We start from the raw sequence: 17,214 nt of genomic DNA on the forward strand, positions 1-17,214 counted from the left end.
AGGATACGGGCCTGAGGAGAGGACTTGGGTACCCGCCCGGGATGTTCACGCTGGGGTATTGGTCAGGAGGTTCCACCTTCGTTTCCCCAATAAACCAGGTCCATCTAGAAAGGGTCCGGTGGCCCCTCATAAAAGGGGGGGGGGGTACTGTAAAGGATCTGCCAGGCACAGCTTCTGTGTCAACGCCCATAGGTAATCAGTCTGCACCTGCTTCTATGTCTGTGAGACTGACTCCATCTTCCACCACTCAGGATGGCAGGCTTAGGAGTAGGAGAGCCTATTACAGCCTGGCCAGACGGAGCTAGCTCCCGCCCTCTGTCTATTTATACCTGCCTTTCCTGTTCCTCCTTGCTTGTGATTCTTCTCGTTTGGTTTCCTGGCCCTGCTGCAGCTTCTTGAACTATTTGACCCTGCTTCATACTGACCCTGGCTTACTGACTACTCTCCTGCTCTGCGTTTGGTACCTCGTACACTCCTGGTTTGACTCGGCTTGTTCACTACTCTCCTGCTCTGCGTTTGGTACCTCGTACACTCCTGGTTTGACTCGGCTCGTTCACTACTCTCCTGCTCTGCGTTTGGTACCTCGTACACTCCTGGTTTGACTCGGCTCGTTCACTACTCTTGTTGCTCACGGTGTTGCCGTGGGCAACTGCCCCTTTTCCCTTAGCTTCTGTGTACCCTGGTCTGTTTGTCTGTCGTGCACTTATTGAGCGTAAGGACCGTCGCCCAGTTGTACCCCGTCGCCTAGGGCGGGTCGTTGCAAGTAGACAGGGACTGAGTGGCGGGTAGATTATGGCTCACTTGTCTGTTTCCCCACCCCCATCATTACAGAAGTGTATGACTCTGACCAATCAGCATCATACACTTCTCTCCATTCATGTACTCAGCACAGTGATCTTGCGAGATCACGATTTGCTGTCACTTACTCACACATTAACTTTACTGAAGTGTCTTGAGAGTGAATAAAGTTAATGTGTGAGTAAGTGACAGCAAATCGTGATCTCGCAAGATCACTATGTGCTGATTACATGAATGGAGAGAAGTGTTTGACGCTGATTGGTCAGCGTCATACACTTCTCTTTACAATGCCCGCTTGGTCAAAAGCTAAACGCCCAGTTGGGCATTAAGAAAGTAACTAGCATAAATCTAAAATAGGTCATTACTTGGACAAAATGTATCCTTTTTCTAAATAATCTACATTATAGCGCCGATTACATTATGTAGGAGATAGAGCACATAATTTGGTGACAGAGCCCCTTTAAGTCTCCCAGCTATTGTCATCTGAAGAGGATGTGCATACACAGATAGCACAGCCCTGCCCTCTGCTTCCCCTATCCATACATTTATGAAAAGAGCAGAAAGATCTTCCTGATGCTCCACCTCTTCTCCTACTTGTAATACAGTGATTGTACTTCTATGAGACGTCCTGCTGCAGTGTAAGGCCCTGTTTACATCACAGCTTTTGCTATTAATGTTTTGCGTGCCTAGCATGTCCATATGGCTTAATTTTCAGAAAGGCCAAAAGAATGTGCGCTTTGATTCCATCTGGCCGGTAAACGTTAATATTTCTCAAAAGCAAAATATACGAAGAGCGTAGTCTACTATGCCATTTCAATCATTCAGAGTACAATAAAAAAAAAACGCTTTCTTTTTTTAATATGATAGCCTATGAGTGACCGATGTTACTGTAGTATCTAGAACAAAAAAGGAACACGGCGCAACGTGGTGCAGGTTAACAGTAGGTTTCTGGGAGGAAAACAGAAGTGTGGCAGATGTGCTCATCTGGTGTGGTTGCGCAATCACAGGCACAACCCTGGTGTAGGCAGAACTCATTTGTATTGTCAGCTGTAGCTCAATCATTATCGGTAGACTAATGTCTCCTCCTACGTTTATAAATTGGAATGTGGTAAAAAAATAGGGATCGGTGAAACAGCGCCGCTGACATCAGACACGAACCAGAAGGTAGTAGATCTATTAAAGACACAAATGCACGTTTTAAAACGGTTGATGTGAACAGCTACTTGCATTCGAAGAGTGCCCACTATCCCCCTTGTCTAAGGAATATTCCCTTTGGTCAGTTTAGATGGATTAGGAAGAATGCAAAACTCTTTCATAACGTTACTCGTCAGTCTGACTTTGGTTCCTTTGAAAGTTTGCATCATCTGTCACACTATAAATGTTCTGCTTGTTTTCTGCATATTTAATTGCCTGATAAAGACGCTGGTTTAGCATTGAAACGCGTAGCCGTAATTAAATTCTGCCTGCATTACTACCTTCTGGTTCATGTCGGTCAACAGTGGTTTCACCGGTCCCTATTTTTATTTTTTTTTAACCACTTTCCGTTGTTACTGTATGGCATCAGTCTATGTCATCTGTTAAACAGATATGTCATGAGCTTTTCATTAGCTTTTCATGACTTATCTATTAAACGGATGCCATTATCGCCTGTGGGCAACCGATGCCTAAAAGAGGCATCTGGCACCCATAGGCTATAAAGGTGTCCATTTAACGTATATGTCAAGAAAACCGTTATGAGAGTTTGACATATACGTCCGCACTCCAAGTTGAAAATATCAAATAGATGGGTTTATTCTCCCATATGTGCAATGAAGTAGTGCAACGTTTAGCTGCTCAATGCAGCCTTTGTCAAGCAGTACACTTTGTCAAGAATGCTACTGTTAGGCATGCATCACAGCCTACATTTATCGTATACGTTGGGAGCTTTACCCAGCGTATGTCAAACGTAGTCCAAAAAACGGTCAGCTGCTGTAAGTTACAAGTAGGATGCTCCTCACTGCTGGCTTTGACATCAGCAATCCTGCTCTTATCTCCCACTTTAATTGTCCTCACCCCCTTATCTACGAAGCTCTGCCCTAACCAGGGGATGATTAGAAAGGAAGGAAAATAAATCTAATTTCTTCCATTCGGTCAGGTTAGAGAGTTGGAATCCTGCTCCCAGATACTAAATACTTTCACTTTTTTTTTTTTTTTTATCTACTTACATTGATTTCTTTATTATAGAAAAAAAATATCTGCTATATGAACTTTTCATTCTTTCCTGGAGCCCAGCCCTTATATTATATTCTCATTCAAAACTTTCTTTCATATGATGGAATATCATAGGCTAGAAGGTATTGTATGCTATAATAAAGTATGGAAAAAAAGCAATGTTCAAGTAGCTGATATATTAGTAAGATAAAAGTAGTCCAGGGCAGTAGTCTGGCTATGCATTGTAGGGAGACTTGTGGAGACAGCTGCTTCCACTTGTGATCACGGCGTGGACAACCTATGCCACCCACCAGTGGCGGATTAAGTAGACAATAGGCCCTGGGCTGTTCCACAAACTTGGGCCCCCTTTCCCCACCGCTGCTCGGATGTGTCTATAGTGAACACCACCTTTCTGTGTGAGCATTGACAAATGGTTGTTACGATTCCCCTTGTCAAAGGGCTGTGTCCCTACATACTGACAGTCTCCAACCATCGCTGAGAGTATAACACCGTATAGGTACACATCCTCTTGACAATGGGAATGGTAACACGCATTTGTCTATTAGTCCTGGGTACACAAAGAGATGTAGAATACAAGGATTTCCTACAACAGACATGTCAGGAGAGGGGACAGATCCCCTATAGATCCAGTGACTCACAAGTGATGTTTTCTCTGATGGGAGTCATTTTCTTTTCCATCTTACGCAGACCGTTATGGCGACTTCTCCAGATGAGACATCTTTGCCCATCACTTCTGCAGCCATTTCCAGCCTATAGAAACACACAAATTTAGACACCAAGGCCCAAAACCATACATTAAAGGGGTTGTCCGGGCACAGACCAGTTTTTATACTGATGACCTATCGATGTGCCCGGACAACCCCTTTTACTCAGACTAATAAATTTGGACCCCAGACTAGATCATAGAATACATACAGACCCCAGACCTTTTAAACTAGTGCAGTCCCCAGACCAGACCACCCTAAACAAATAGATGGCAGAACAAGCACCCAAAATAAATACAGACCTCAGACCAGACCCCTAAATACATACCCGACCCCCTTAATACAGACCCACTAAACTAATACCCCTAAATAAAGACCCGTAACGTAATACAGACGCTAGACCAGGCCCCCTAAGTACAGACCCCATAAACTAATACCTGTGCCTTAAGTAATACAGACCCCAGACTACACCCCTAATCTAATACAGACACCAGACCCCTAAATAAAGACCCCTAAACTAATAGACCCTAGAACAGGCCCCTTAAATAGACACCATAAACTAATACAGACCCCAGACCTGAAACTAATACAGACCCCTTAAACTAACACAGACCCCTAAATATACAGACCCTAAACGCCTTAAACAAATACAGACACCAAACCTCCTAAATACAGACCAGACCCCCTAAATACAGTCCCGCTAAACAAATCCATCCCCTTATACTTACATAGCCGCTCACCTCAGTCTTCTCTCTGGAGTCTTGCTGCTGCTCATGGAACTGCAGTCATGTGACCAGCAGGTCTCTAAGCAGTAGTAAGAACTTCAGGGATAAGGCCATTGTACCTTATGTCTAAAGGTCCTTTTGCAGGACATACACAATGCAGTTTTGTTGCGGTTCTTGCCAATTCTCGGCAAAAACACAACAAATCTATTTTGGACGGCCATGGGAGTCCTGGGCCGCGGGCGGCCGCCCAAAACGTCCTATGATGATCCACCATTGCCACCTACACACATCTAAGCAGGAGGACTATGTCCCACTAATCACAGCAAGGCTTTCCCCTTCCCTATGTACTCAATTCTCACACTCTCCAAGGATATGTCTTCTGCAAGTACATATGCGCAGCCAGGGGTGAACCTAGCCCCTCTGCTGCCTGAGGCGAACTATAAAAAGACGCCCCCCTCCAAATCTATCAGAGCTTTCTCATTACTAGCTTTACGCAACAAACACGCAATATATAAAAAAATGTAATAGGAAAACTTTTGTTGTTTATTTGTTAAAGTTCTGTTTGAAGTATAGAAAAGATTTAAAGAATTCTTACTGTATTACTTTAGTATCGTAGATCAACAACGCAGCATTAACACTGAAAATGGTTTAACCCCTTCAGGACGCAGCCACTTTTGGACTTTATGACACAGCCTCATTTTTTAAATCTGACGTGTCACTTTATGTGGTAATAACTCTGGAATGCTTTTACCTATCCAAGCGATTCTGAGATTGTTTTCTCGTGACATATTGTACTTTAAGTTAGTGAAAAAAATTGGTCGATATATTCAATATTTTTGTGTGAAAAACACCACACAAAATAGTTACTAGCTAACGTTTCCCATATTTCTACCTTAGATAGGCATCGTTTTTTGAACATCCTTTTATTTTTCTTGGACGTTACAAGGCTTATAAGGTTAGCAGCAATTTCTCAAATTTTCAAGAAAATTTCAAAAGCCTATTTTTTTAGGGACCAGTTCAGTTCTGAAGTGGCTTTGAGGGCCTTATATATTAGGAACCCCCACAAATCACCCCATTTTAAAAACTGCACCCCTTAAAGTACTCAAAACAGCATTTAGAAAGTTTCTTAACCCTTTATGCGTTTCACAGGAATTAAAGCAAAGTGGAAGGGAAATGTGCAAATTTGAATCCATTTTTCCTGTAATACTGAAGGTTTTTTACCACAGAAACACAACTGAATATTTATTGCCCTGATTCTGCAGTTTTTAGAAATATCCCACATGTGGCCCTAGTGTGCTACTGGACTGAAACACCGGCCTCAGAAGCAAAGGAGCACCTAGAGGATGTTTGGCCCTTCCTTTTCTTAAATTATATTTCAGGCACCAAGTCAGGTTAGAAGAGGTCTTGTGGTGCCGAAACAAAGGAAACCCCACAAAAGTGACTCCATTTGGGAAACTATACCCTTTGAGGAATTCATCTAGGGGTGTAGTGAGCATTTTGACCCCACAGGTGTTTCACAGATTTCATTATAATTGGGCAGTGAATATGAAAAATTACATTATTTTCCAATAAGATGTAGTTTGACCTCAAAATTATTATTTTTTTCAACAAATAAATGAGGAAAAGCACCCCAACATTTGTAAAGCAACTTCTCCAGAGTACGGAAATACCCAACATGTGGTCATAAACTGCTGTTTGGGCAAGCAGCAGGACTCAGAAGGGAAGGCACTAAACCAAAGAAGAAATCTTGATATAATAATATTTGATCAAAGTAATTTTATTTTATCAAAACAAATAATTTATTACACATAAATACAAAAATAAATGAATAAAGATACCAAAATTAAACCCCCCTCCCAAGTATATACTATAGACAATTAAAATATCATAAAATATATGCCAGGTATATAATAATGAATAAAGATGGTAGGTATGGTAAGTATAATGGTATCAAGTCCTCATGCAGAAAAGCATGTACCCTTATGGAAGGATAGGAGAACAAATATATGTATCTCTATATGCAAGAGCAGCATCAGAGCACCAGGGAACTGATATGGATAGTGCTGCAATAACCAGTCGCTCCAGTGCCAATGATACGATGATGTAAGTGAAGCAAGAAGCACTGAGTCAGTGATTATTGCAGCAGGGTATATGTAAACTGTGAGGAGTACATCAGGATATATGTAAGCTGTGCGGAGTACATCAGGGTATATGTAATATGCGCGGAGTACATCAGGATATATGTAAGCTGGGCAGAGTACATCAGGGCACATGTAAGCTGGGCGGAGTACATCAGGGTATATGTAATATGCGCGGAGTACATCAGGATATATGTAAACTGTGGAGTACATCAGGGTATATGTAATTTGTGCGTGTACATCAGGCTATATGTAAGCTGTGCGAAGAACATCAGGGTATATGTAAGCTGTGCGGAGTACATCAGGGTATATGTAAGCTGGGCGGAGTGCATCAGGGTATACGTAAGCTGGGCGGAGTACATCAGGGTATATGTAAACTGTGCGGAGTACATCAGGGTATATGTAAGCTGGGCGGAGTGCAACAGGACATACATAATAGGATGATGTAATAATGGGGGTGAATGAAGAATCCATGGATTGGTGTGGTACGCTTTGAACCAATCCTTTATACACAGGCCGGGTTTATTGGGTATTATACAAAATATCTGCACTCCAGTGTTGCCTTATATTTGACTTCTTCACTAGCCCTATAAGCCGCACAAGGCCCTGACGTTTCCTCATCGCCGCTGCATCTGCGGGGTCCACCTGTGGGGTCCAGCAAATGTTGATGTAGGGTATTTAGTGAAATTCTACTGGACCTAAAAATGAGTCTGGGCCGTCATTTAGCATCATTTTGCATCATTGCGTTTTGAGAGTCATAACGTGTTATTTTTCCGTTGACGGAGCTGTGTGAGGGCACGTTTTTTGTGGAACGAGCTGTAATTTTTATTGGTTCCATTTTGGAGTACATGCGATTTTTTTATCACTATTTATTCCATTTTTTGGGAGATGGGGAAACCAAAAAACAGCCATTCCAGTACGTTCCTTTTTTTTTTTTTTTTTTTACAGTGTTCACCATGCAGTATAAACAACATGTTAACTTCATTCTGCGGGGCGATACGATTACAGCGGCACCAAAATGATATTGTTTTTTTACGTTTCACTACGTTCCCACAGTAAAAATACTCTTTTCTAAAAAAATCATGTTTTAGTGACAGCCATAACTTTTTAATTTTTTAGTTGATATCGCTGCGGGATGGCTTGTTTTATGCGTGACGAACTGTACTTTCTATTGGTACCATTTTGCGTTACTTGCAACTTTTTTATCACTTTTTATTAAAAAATTTGAGACAAGATGACCAAAAAATAAAATGCTGTCATTGTTTTTCATTAAAAATTTTTACGGTGGTCACCTTGCGGTAAAAATAATGTGATATTTTTATAGATTAGGCCGTTCCGGACGCGGTGATACCTATTATGTATAGTTTTTTTTCATATTTTCATTTTTTATCTAATAATAAAGGAGATGATCAGGGAAACAGGGCAAGTGTTGTTTTTATTATTTATTTATTATTTATTAACTTTTATTTTTTTTTATTTTTTTCAATTTTTTTTTTACATTTTTTACTTTTTCTTTTACACTGACCTGGGGACTTGAAGATCTGGTCTTTTGATCCCCGCTGCGATGCACTGCACTACTTATGTAGTGCAGTGCATCGTAACTGTCATTCTTAATTTGACAGTTAGCGTATTAGGTCCTGCCTCGGGCAGGACCTAATAGGCTACCGTACCTTGGCAACCAGGAAGCCTAGTAACGGCTTCCTGGTTGCCATAGCAACAATCGCCACCCGCGTTCCATCGCGGGGGGGGGGGGCCCGGGGGTTACAGAGGGAGCTCCCTCCCTCTGTCAACCACTTCAATGCGGCGGACGTCATTGACAGCCGCATTGAAGGGGTTAAATGGCTGCGATCGGCGGCAACAGCCATTGCAGCGGCATGTCAGCTGTGTATTACAGCTGACAGCCACTGAAGATGAAGCGCACACAGCTCCTGTGCTCGCTTTATCTGCAGGGCATAACTGTACGCCCGTCTGCGGGAAGTCACTTGGTTTTCGGGCGTACAGTTACGCCCAATTGTGGGAAGGGGTTAAAGAGGCACTGTCACCAGATTCTCAAATCCCTATCTCCTATTGGATGTGATTGGCGCTGCAATGTAGATAACAGTAACGTGTTTTTTTTTAAAAAACTTTCATTTTTGGCCAAGTTATGAGCTATTTTATATAAATGCAAATGAGCTTTGAAATGGACAACTGGGCGTGTATTGTGTTTTTAACTGGGCATGTTTATGTGTATGACACTGACCAATCCGTGACCAGTCAGCGTCATACACTCCTCTACATTCATTTACAAGCAGCACAGCGTTCTTACTAGAACGATGTGCAGCCACATACACAAGTGTCCTGATAATGAATACACATGAAATCCAGCCTGGACGTCATGTGTACTCAGAATCCTGACACTTCTGACTCTTTTCTGTGAGATTGCAGCAAGCCACTCGTAATCTCGCGAGATTACGAGGTAAACGAGATTTCATTTCTCTTGCTGGAAATCTCAGAGAAAAGAGTCAGGATGGATGGTCATGTGTATTCATTATCAGGACACTTGATTAACGTTAATCTAGTGTCCTAACAATGAATACACATGACCATCCAGCCTGGACATCATGTGTATTGAGAATCCTGACACTTCTGACTCGCAATAGAAACGAAATCTCGTTTACCTCGTAATCTCGCGAGATTACGAGTGGCTTGCTGCAATCTCACAGAAAAGAGTCAGAAGTGTCAGGATTCTGAGTACACATGACGTCCAGGCTGGATTTCATGTGTATTCATTATCAGGACACTTGTGTATCTGGCTGCACATCGTTCTAGTAAGAACGCTGTGCTGCTTGTAAATGAATGGAGAGGAGTGTATGACACTGACTGGTCACGGATTGGTCAGCGTCATACACATAAAACACGCCCAGTTAAAAACACACAATACAACACAGTTGGACATAACGAAAAAAAAACGCCCAGTTGTCCATTTCAAAGCTCATTTGCATATATATAAATTAGCTCATAACTTGGCCAAAAATGAACGTTTTTAAAAAAAAAAAACGTTACTGTTATCTACATTGCAGCACCGATCACATGCAATAGGAGATAGGGATTTGAGAATCTGGTGACAGAGCCTCTTTAACACAGCCCCCTTTTTACCTGAGTGTAGTGGCCCGGGGTGGACAGCATGATGCAGTGACGTCATCGTGCCGGGAAGTTGACGTCATCAGCGTGCTCCCGATCTCTTGTAGGCCTCAGGCCTAAACCAGGCTGTGGCCTACAAGAGCAAACAGCGGAACAGGGAGCCAATGGCAAGGGGTTGACTGGCAAATTTTAGTCTGGGGTGCAAGCACACAGCACTGGCCCAGGAGTAGCAGCTCATTGTGGGGGCACTGGGCAATTGGCGAGTTTGCCCCCCTTACACCGCTGCGGAAGAACTCGGCTACCTGTTAACGGAAAAATTATCCGCCAGGAGGAAAAATGTTTCTTGATGACGGAGTACAAGAATGCCTCACCTGGTAATCAGACTTTCTTGTACTTCGCCATGGGGAAACATATTTCCCGCTGGCGAATGACCTTTCAGTTGATAGGTAGCAGAGTTAAATGACAGGGAATTATTTTTCTTTGACCTCTAGTTTCTATTATGGCAAATGTAATTTATTTTTATTTTTATACTGCTAACTTTTTTTTGGTAGGTTCCTCTGGAGCCATTTGGACTACATTTTAGATTCATTGGACTACTTCGATCTACTTTTAAAAAAAATATATATAATGGTGAAAGAGGGTTGCATGGTGGAGTTTTGATTGCAATAAAAAAAAAAATCATATTTTTTTTTTTATTACTTTATTATGGTTTTAGTAATGGCTGCAATCCAATGGACAATGGTCAATTACTAAGGCTGGGGCTTAGCATTAGCCATTAAAAAGGGTTATCATTAACTCCTATGATTACCTCGGTTCCCACTGCCGCCAGGGATACCGGGAAGAGTCGAGTACTATCCAGTACCCGACCATCTGAAACGACGGTTAGGTAGCGGGGCGGCCGCAGGCTGGTATTACCAGACTGGGAAGGGCCAAAAACCGTGGCCCTTCCCACCCTGGTAATGCTAGGCTGCAGATGCTTTATTGTATCGGGCTGGTTATGAAAAATAGGGGGAACCCCCACGTAATTTTTTAAAAATAAATAATTGAAAAAAAATTACGTGAGATCCCCTCCATTTTTCATAACCAGCCAAATACAATAAAGCAGCAGCAGCAGCAGCCTAGCATTACCAGTGTGGGAAGGGCGATGGTTTTTGGCCCTTCCTAGCCTGATAGTACCAGCCTGTGGCCACCCCAGTACCCTTCACTTCAGATTGTCGGGTACTGGATCGTACCCGGCTCTTCCCGGTACTCCTGGTGGCGGTGGGTACTGGGGTAATAATAGGGGGTTAGTGCTAGCCTTTTTACTGGCTAACACTAAGCCCCTTATTAGTAATGGAGGCTCTCAAGCGGACAACTGCCATTACTAAGGCGGTAATGAAGTATTAAAAACAGACATAAAAAATAAAATGTTTTATTGAAATAACAACTCTTCCACACAATCCACTTGGTGCAAGTTTTAATTACTTTTTATTGAAAGTAATTTTTACTTTTTGAGATGCAGCTTCTTTGTATCCTGTATACAGAGCAGCTGTATCTAGCGCTGAGACGTGAATCCATTTGGTCATCTATTATCGATCACATCTAAGTTATGAACTTAAATGTGATCGGTAACAGCTCGATCCTGCAGGACCACTGACCTGACGGATACAGGATTCATCGCTATATACAGCTGCTCTGTATACAGAATACAAAGCAGCTGTATCTCAAAAAGTAAAAATAATTTTTAATAAAAAGTAATTAGAAAGTTGCACCAATTACACTGAACCCCCCCTCTTGCAGTATAATAACTACTGTGGGCGCTATGGGGGGATGGGGTTATACTGCAATGGGGGTACTGACTGCTGTGGGAAGCTGTATTGCGCTCCGCTTGCTGCCACCACTAATTTAAGTGATCGGGCGGGGGTTGTCTGAGCATCTTACTGACAGCCGAGGGCTCTATGGGGCTGAAGAATCCCCTCATAGAGGACTCACTAATTACTATACTGCAAGGTGGGGGTCTGGGCGTCTAATTGACTGCTAAGGGGGTGGATTCCCCTTAGAGCCCTCAGAAGTCAGTCAGATGCTCAGACCCTGCTAACCTTGCAATATGGTAGCTAGTGAGGGCTCTATGGGGAAGATTATTCCCCCCTATTGAGCCATCGGCTGTCAGTAAGATGCTCAGACTGCCCCTTGTAGAGTCCCCCACCCTTCAGCGTCGGCCGATAACATTTAAATTAGTGGGGGCAGGTTTATGGGGAAGGATTATACTGCGCTCAGCTTCCTGCCCCATCTAATTTAAAAGGGGTCGGACGACGCTGGGGGGCCGGGAGTATACTGCAATACTGCGTTTTACTGACAGCAGTGGGCTCCATAGGGGGGAATAATCCCCCCAATAGAGCCCGCACTAGTTACTATACTGCAAGGTAGGGGGGGTCTGAGCATCCGACTGACTGCTCTAAAGGGGGGGCAGAATACTACCCCCTATAGAGCCCTCTGCGGTAAGTCAGACGCTCAGACCACTCCTGCATCCCCCTATCCTTCCATTATAGTGACGTGAGGGCTCTATGGGGTGGATTAATCCCCCCCATAAAGCCCTTTGCTGTCAGTAAAATGCCCAGACCCCCTTTGCAGTACACACCCGGGACCCGGTCCCACAGCTACGGCTGACCGACACCTTTTAAATTAGTGAAGGCAGGAGCGTCAGCGGGCGCTCAGTTTTTAATACATGCCACCACTCACTTTGTGCATCTCGTCACTTCTCTTCTTTGAGGAGAGAGCGCTCGACCGCTCCTCCTGCAGACCTGCTCCTCTATGGCGGCGCGTGCTGCATACAGCATCAGAGAGGAAGAGTGTTCTTACAGACGTGCCCATCATGCGGCACATCAGGTAAGTGAAATAAGGCATGCCCCCTCCCCCCGGTCCAGGCCGTCCCTGGCTCAAAATGCCGCCCCCATTTTTGGCTAGGTGGCGCCGCCTGAGGCTGTCAGCTCACCTCGCCTCATGGCTGGTGCGGCACTGTGCGCAGCTCATTGCCACCTGATGTATGTAGCTTCCTGCAGCCTGATGTAGGAGCAGCACACAGCCTCTGAGTACATGGAGGGCAGGGAGCAAAATCAGGTTTCTGATTTTCTAGCTTTTATTTACTGGGATTTTTCCAGTCCTTGAGAGTCTAGAGTTTTCCAAATGAAATATTCAGCTTTTCAAATAGATCTGTAGGAATTGTATTGAACTCTCCGGTTTCCCTTAGTTTTTGAAAATTAAAAAAAAAATTATAAAAAGATTTGGAAATCTATTAATGATGGCACAACCTGGGAGCCAGCAATGACATTCTGTAAGGTCGAGACCACACAACCTTCATGCACCAAAAAATAAATAAAATTGCACAATGAAATTGGCCTAACACATCACTTAATGTTTTACCGACCCCCTCCCCTCCAGTATAGTATTAAAATGTGTTTGACTATCCCAGACAGAGCAGCCCTCCCACTTTTGTAGTTGGCCCCCCATAACTTCCCCAATAGTCACAGCAGGCTTCAGCCCACTTTCCCAGTAGTTAAAACAGGACCCCCCCCCCCTTCATAAAGCTGTAGTCACAGAAGCCGTTCCAGCATGCCCCTCACTATCTTACAATCAGGGTTGTCAGCACTAAATGAATTTTAGTTCCGAGTTGGAAAAGATCTGAAACAGTGTCATGATAGAACATCTACTGTATACCCCTTTATACAAGAAAAGGAATTTATCTTCCTGACACCTTTTAAAGCTTTTAACGATCTGAGAAAATAAAAATACTGTTCTACGTAAAGTATGAATGGTGTGGAAGTTGTTCTGTATGTCAAACAAGTCCTTGCCATTCTAGACAATAAAAACACATACTGCAAATTTACGAGGGATCCTGACTCCCCCCCCCCCCCCCCAGGACATCTTAAAAAGATTTATTAAGAGAAGGTGCTCGTATGATACTCTATTTTTAATGTAATGTACTTTGTGGAATTGAAAATAATAAAGAGGTGTTTGTTTGGGAACACTTTTTTTTTTTAACAGATTTTGCGATCACTTCCATTTTTTTATGGGATGCCAACAATTCACAAAGGTTTGATGAACATCTGCAACCTCTCTCACAGAATTTCTGGATAGCTAAAAGATAGTAAAGAGGTACTCAAGGCATTTTATGACTTCACGTGGTCTGCTGATACTTGTTGGGTAACGTGTTATGTGGCTAGTTTTTACTCATGTATACCAAATATCCTCTTAATAAGAAAAGCTATTTATTCAGCAGATCTAAGAGAATTTGTTATAATGGACATTAAATGTTTGACACAATTTTTTCAGCTTTGATTTACCTACATATAGGAATAGCCCCTAAGTGGCCAAAATTCTTCCTCTATCTAGCCAATTTTCCCTGGAGGAAAGAGAACTCCCACCAGGACACCAGGGAGGAGAGCTTCATTTATACCAGAGAAAATACATTCTCCATAATACTGCGAAGCAGAGATCATATTAACTTTTATTTCTTGCAATCTCAATAATTGAGTCACAATAGTACTTCAGCATAAGACAGTCCCATGTTATATTAATCTGGGCCAGCCTGGATAATTCCTGCAGCCCTCTTTATAAAAAGCTTGAGAGTATAGTATAATATGAAATGTAATTATTTTTTGGTTAGAATTTAAAGACACAGCTCCCCGATGAGAAATTAAATATAAAAGTATACATTCTATCATAGGGCCTAAGTCTCTATACCAATCGCTCAGAAAAAGTCTCTGCAGTGAGCTGAAGCATTGCATATAGTGTATGAAAGGATTTACATTTTCACTATTAAGGGTATGTGCACACGCTAGCAGGCTTTTACGTCTGAAATGACAGACTGTTTTCAGGAGAAAACAGCTCCGTCGTTTCAGACGTAAAAGCTCCTCCTCGCATTATGCGAGGCGTCTGTGACGCTCGTATATCTTGAGCTGTTCTTCATTGAATTCAATGAAAAACGGCTAAAATTACGTTTCAAAGAAGTGTCCTGCACTTTTTTGACGAGGCAGTCAATTTACGCGTCGTCGTTTGACAGCTGTCAAACGACGACGCGTAAATGATAGGTCGTCGGCACAGTACGTCGGCAAACCCATTCAAATGAATGGGCAGATGTTTGCCGACGTAAGGGGGCCGTATTTTCAGACGTAAAACGAGGCATAAAACGCCTCGTTTACGTCTGAAAATAGGTCGTGTGAACCCAGCCTTAGCATTGCTGCCACATCTTATGTTTATTGGGTTTAACTTTTGGATCTTCTAATCACGTTCCTGTGAGTTGTGCACCCGCCATAACATAATCTGGAATATACACAGTGCTTCTTTGCTTATTATTGAATGTCCCATATACCTGTCTCTCTCTTGTGTGACTCAAAACAGCCAAACATGCAAAAGATAATCTATGGAACCGTACATGACCCGTTCCATCTGGTGAAAACGTGTTTAAACGGTCTGAACACTTGTCATGTCGTCTTCAAAATGTTTCTTCGTCATTAATGGTAACAGCCACAATCATACCATTTAGTTTACTATTGGCCAAGTGAAATACATGTAGGATAATGCGAATACACAATGTAAATAAATCTGATTAACAGACCGTGAATCAGGGGTACTGGAAAGTCAGTGGTAAACCCCCCCCCCCTAAACCACACTCGCTTTTAACCCTAGTAAATCTGACTTATTTTTTTTGTGTAAAAGGTGTCAAACCTATTTACTGCTTATTCCTACTATTTCCTTCACCTAAACAGAGCTCTTCCAGCGATCAGCTTATCACCAGGGGTACCGCTCCTGAAACCCCTGGTGAAAACAACTGGAGTTTTGTCCAGCAGATATATTTCCCCTCAGTGGAAATGTAGTATTTCATACCAGCCATTCAAATGAATATATTCCATAGTTGGGCCCACCATAGCAGGAACCAATTTTAAGTAGCAACTCTTTACTAAGGCTCATAGAGGGGGATTATGAGCTGAACGTATGGACAGTAATTGTCTTGATGAGACAACCCATTAAATGAGTTAAAAAGGAACTCTTATAAACATAATGTTACATTGGTGAGCCCCTGAATATTTTAGTTAGGTTATTATGCTTTAAAACTGCCGCTTTTTTTTCTTAATCTCTCCTGGAGGAGTTTAGCGGGATTAGGACTGTGCCCCTGACATCTAAAGCCTGTGTGAGGCTTGAAAAAGTCTCTGCATTGAGCTGAAATGATGAATATGGTGAATAGAAGGATTTGAATTTTCACTATAAGGGGTGCTGCGATTTTATGCTTAGATGTTATAGATGGACAGTGAGTATGGGGGGCTTAGTTCCAGGAATTATGGCTGCAGAACAGTACACGAGCCTGCAGGCATATCAATGGAATATGGCTATGGAGTCGATTTTTATTTTACTGTAATCACCTGTACAGTGAAGCCCATCTCACACCGGCTGATGAGCTCAATGTCACTTATCAAGTACATGGTAGCTTCTCCTACCTGGCTTTATGGTGGTTTTTCCACGATTTTCGCAAATCTGTGACAAAGCCGCAACTCTTGTACGCAGCCTAAATTACCATTATTAATACTGTCCTAATTGTTTACTGGGCAGTTGGCAAATCTGGATAAACTTATACATTGGTCCATGCCTTATGTCTTGAATTACCCTTTTAGCCTAACTAACATGATTTTATGGTGTGCACTGTGTTTTGACATCCTGCCTTTGAAGTGGTCTTGTCATTTTTCAAATTAAATTTACAATTTTGTTTTTGTTAGGCTGCAAAGTTTCATTTGTTAAAAATGTGTGGGTTAGGGTGCGGTAGAGCATTTTATCTTGCTGTTATTAATTTTTTTTATCTATGAAATCAAAATCTATGAAATGCTGGAATACATTAATACAGGAGAATAATATTATTTTTGAATTGCCAAATCGAAATTGTCATAGTAAAGGATGTCTAGGTTACCAAATCAGCATCCCAGATACATGATATTGTTGGTTGTCTGAGAGACTAAGGTTTTTATTATTCAGAAGTCCCAGCAGAAGCAGAGAACAACAAAAATAAGCTACTAAAAGCTGTTGTAGGACGCCTATAGTACTAAAGGGGTTGTCCGGTTTCAGCAAATTGTTATTTTTTGTATAATTTAAAAGTTATACCATTTTTCAATTTACTTTCCTTTCTGTATTAATTCCACACGGTTTTCAAGACCTCAGCTTGTTGTTATTCACTAGCACTCAATGGGCGCGAGCGAAAAACGCCTCGAAAATCGCGGCAAACGGCGTGCAGGCAGGTCAAAATCTGCCTCCAAATCCCAAACTGAATTTTGAGGCAGAATTTTCCTCCTGCAAAAAACCCTGTCTGAACAGGGCCTTAGTGTATCAGAGCTTTGTCTTCTAACGATTCCAGCACCTGTGTGTCCATCACATGACCGTGGACAGAATTTTATCCACTGGAAGTAAACAATGAATGTTCCTACTGAATAGCAACAAGCAGAGATCTTGAAAACCATTAAGGAATGAATACAGAAAGTATATTGGAAAATTGTATAA

Source organism: Rhinoderma darwinii, chromosome 3, assembly GCF_050947455.1.
Source record: "Rhinoderma darwinii isolate aRhiDar2 chromosome 3, aRhiDar2.hap1, whole genome shotgun sequence".
NCBI lineage: Eukaryota > Metazoa > Chordata > Amphibia > Anura > Rhinodermatidae > Rhinoderma > Rhinoderma darwinii.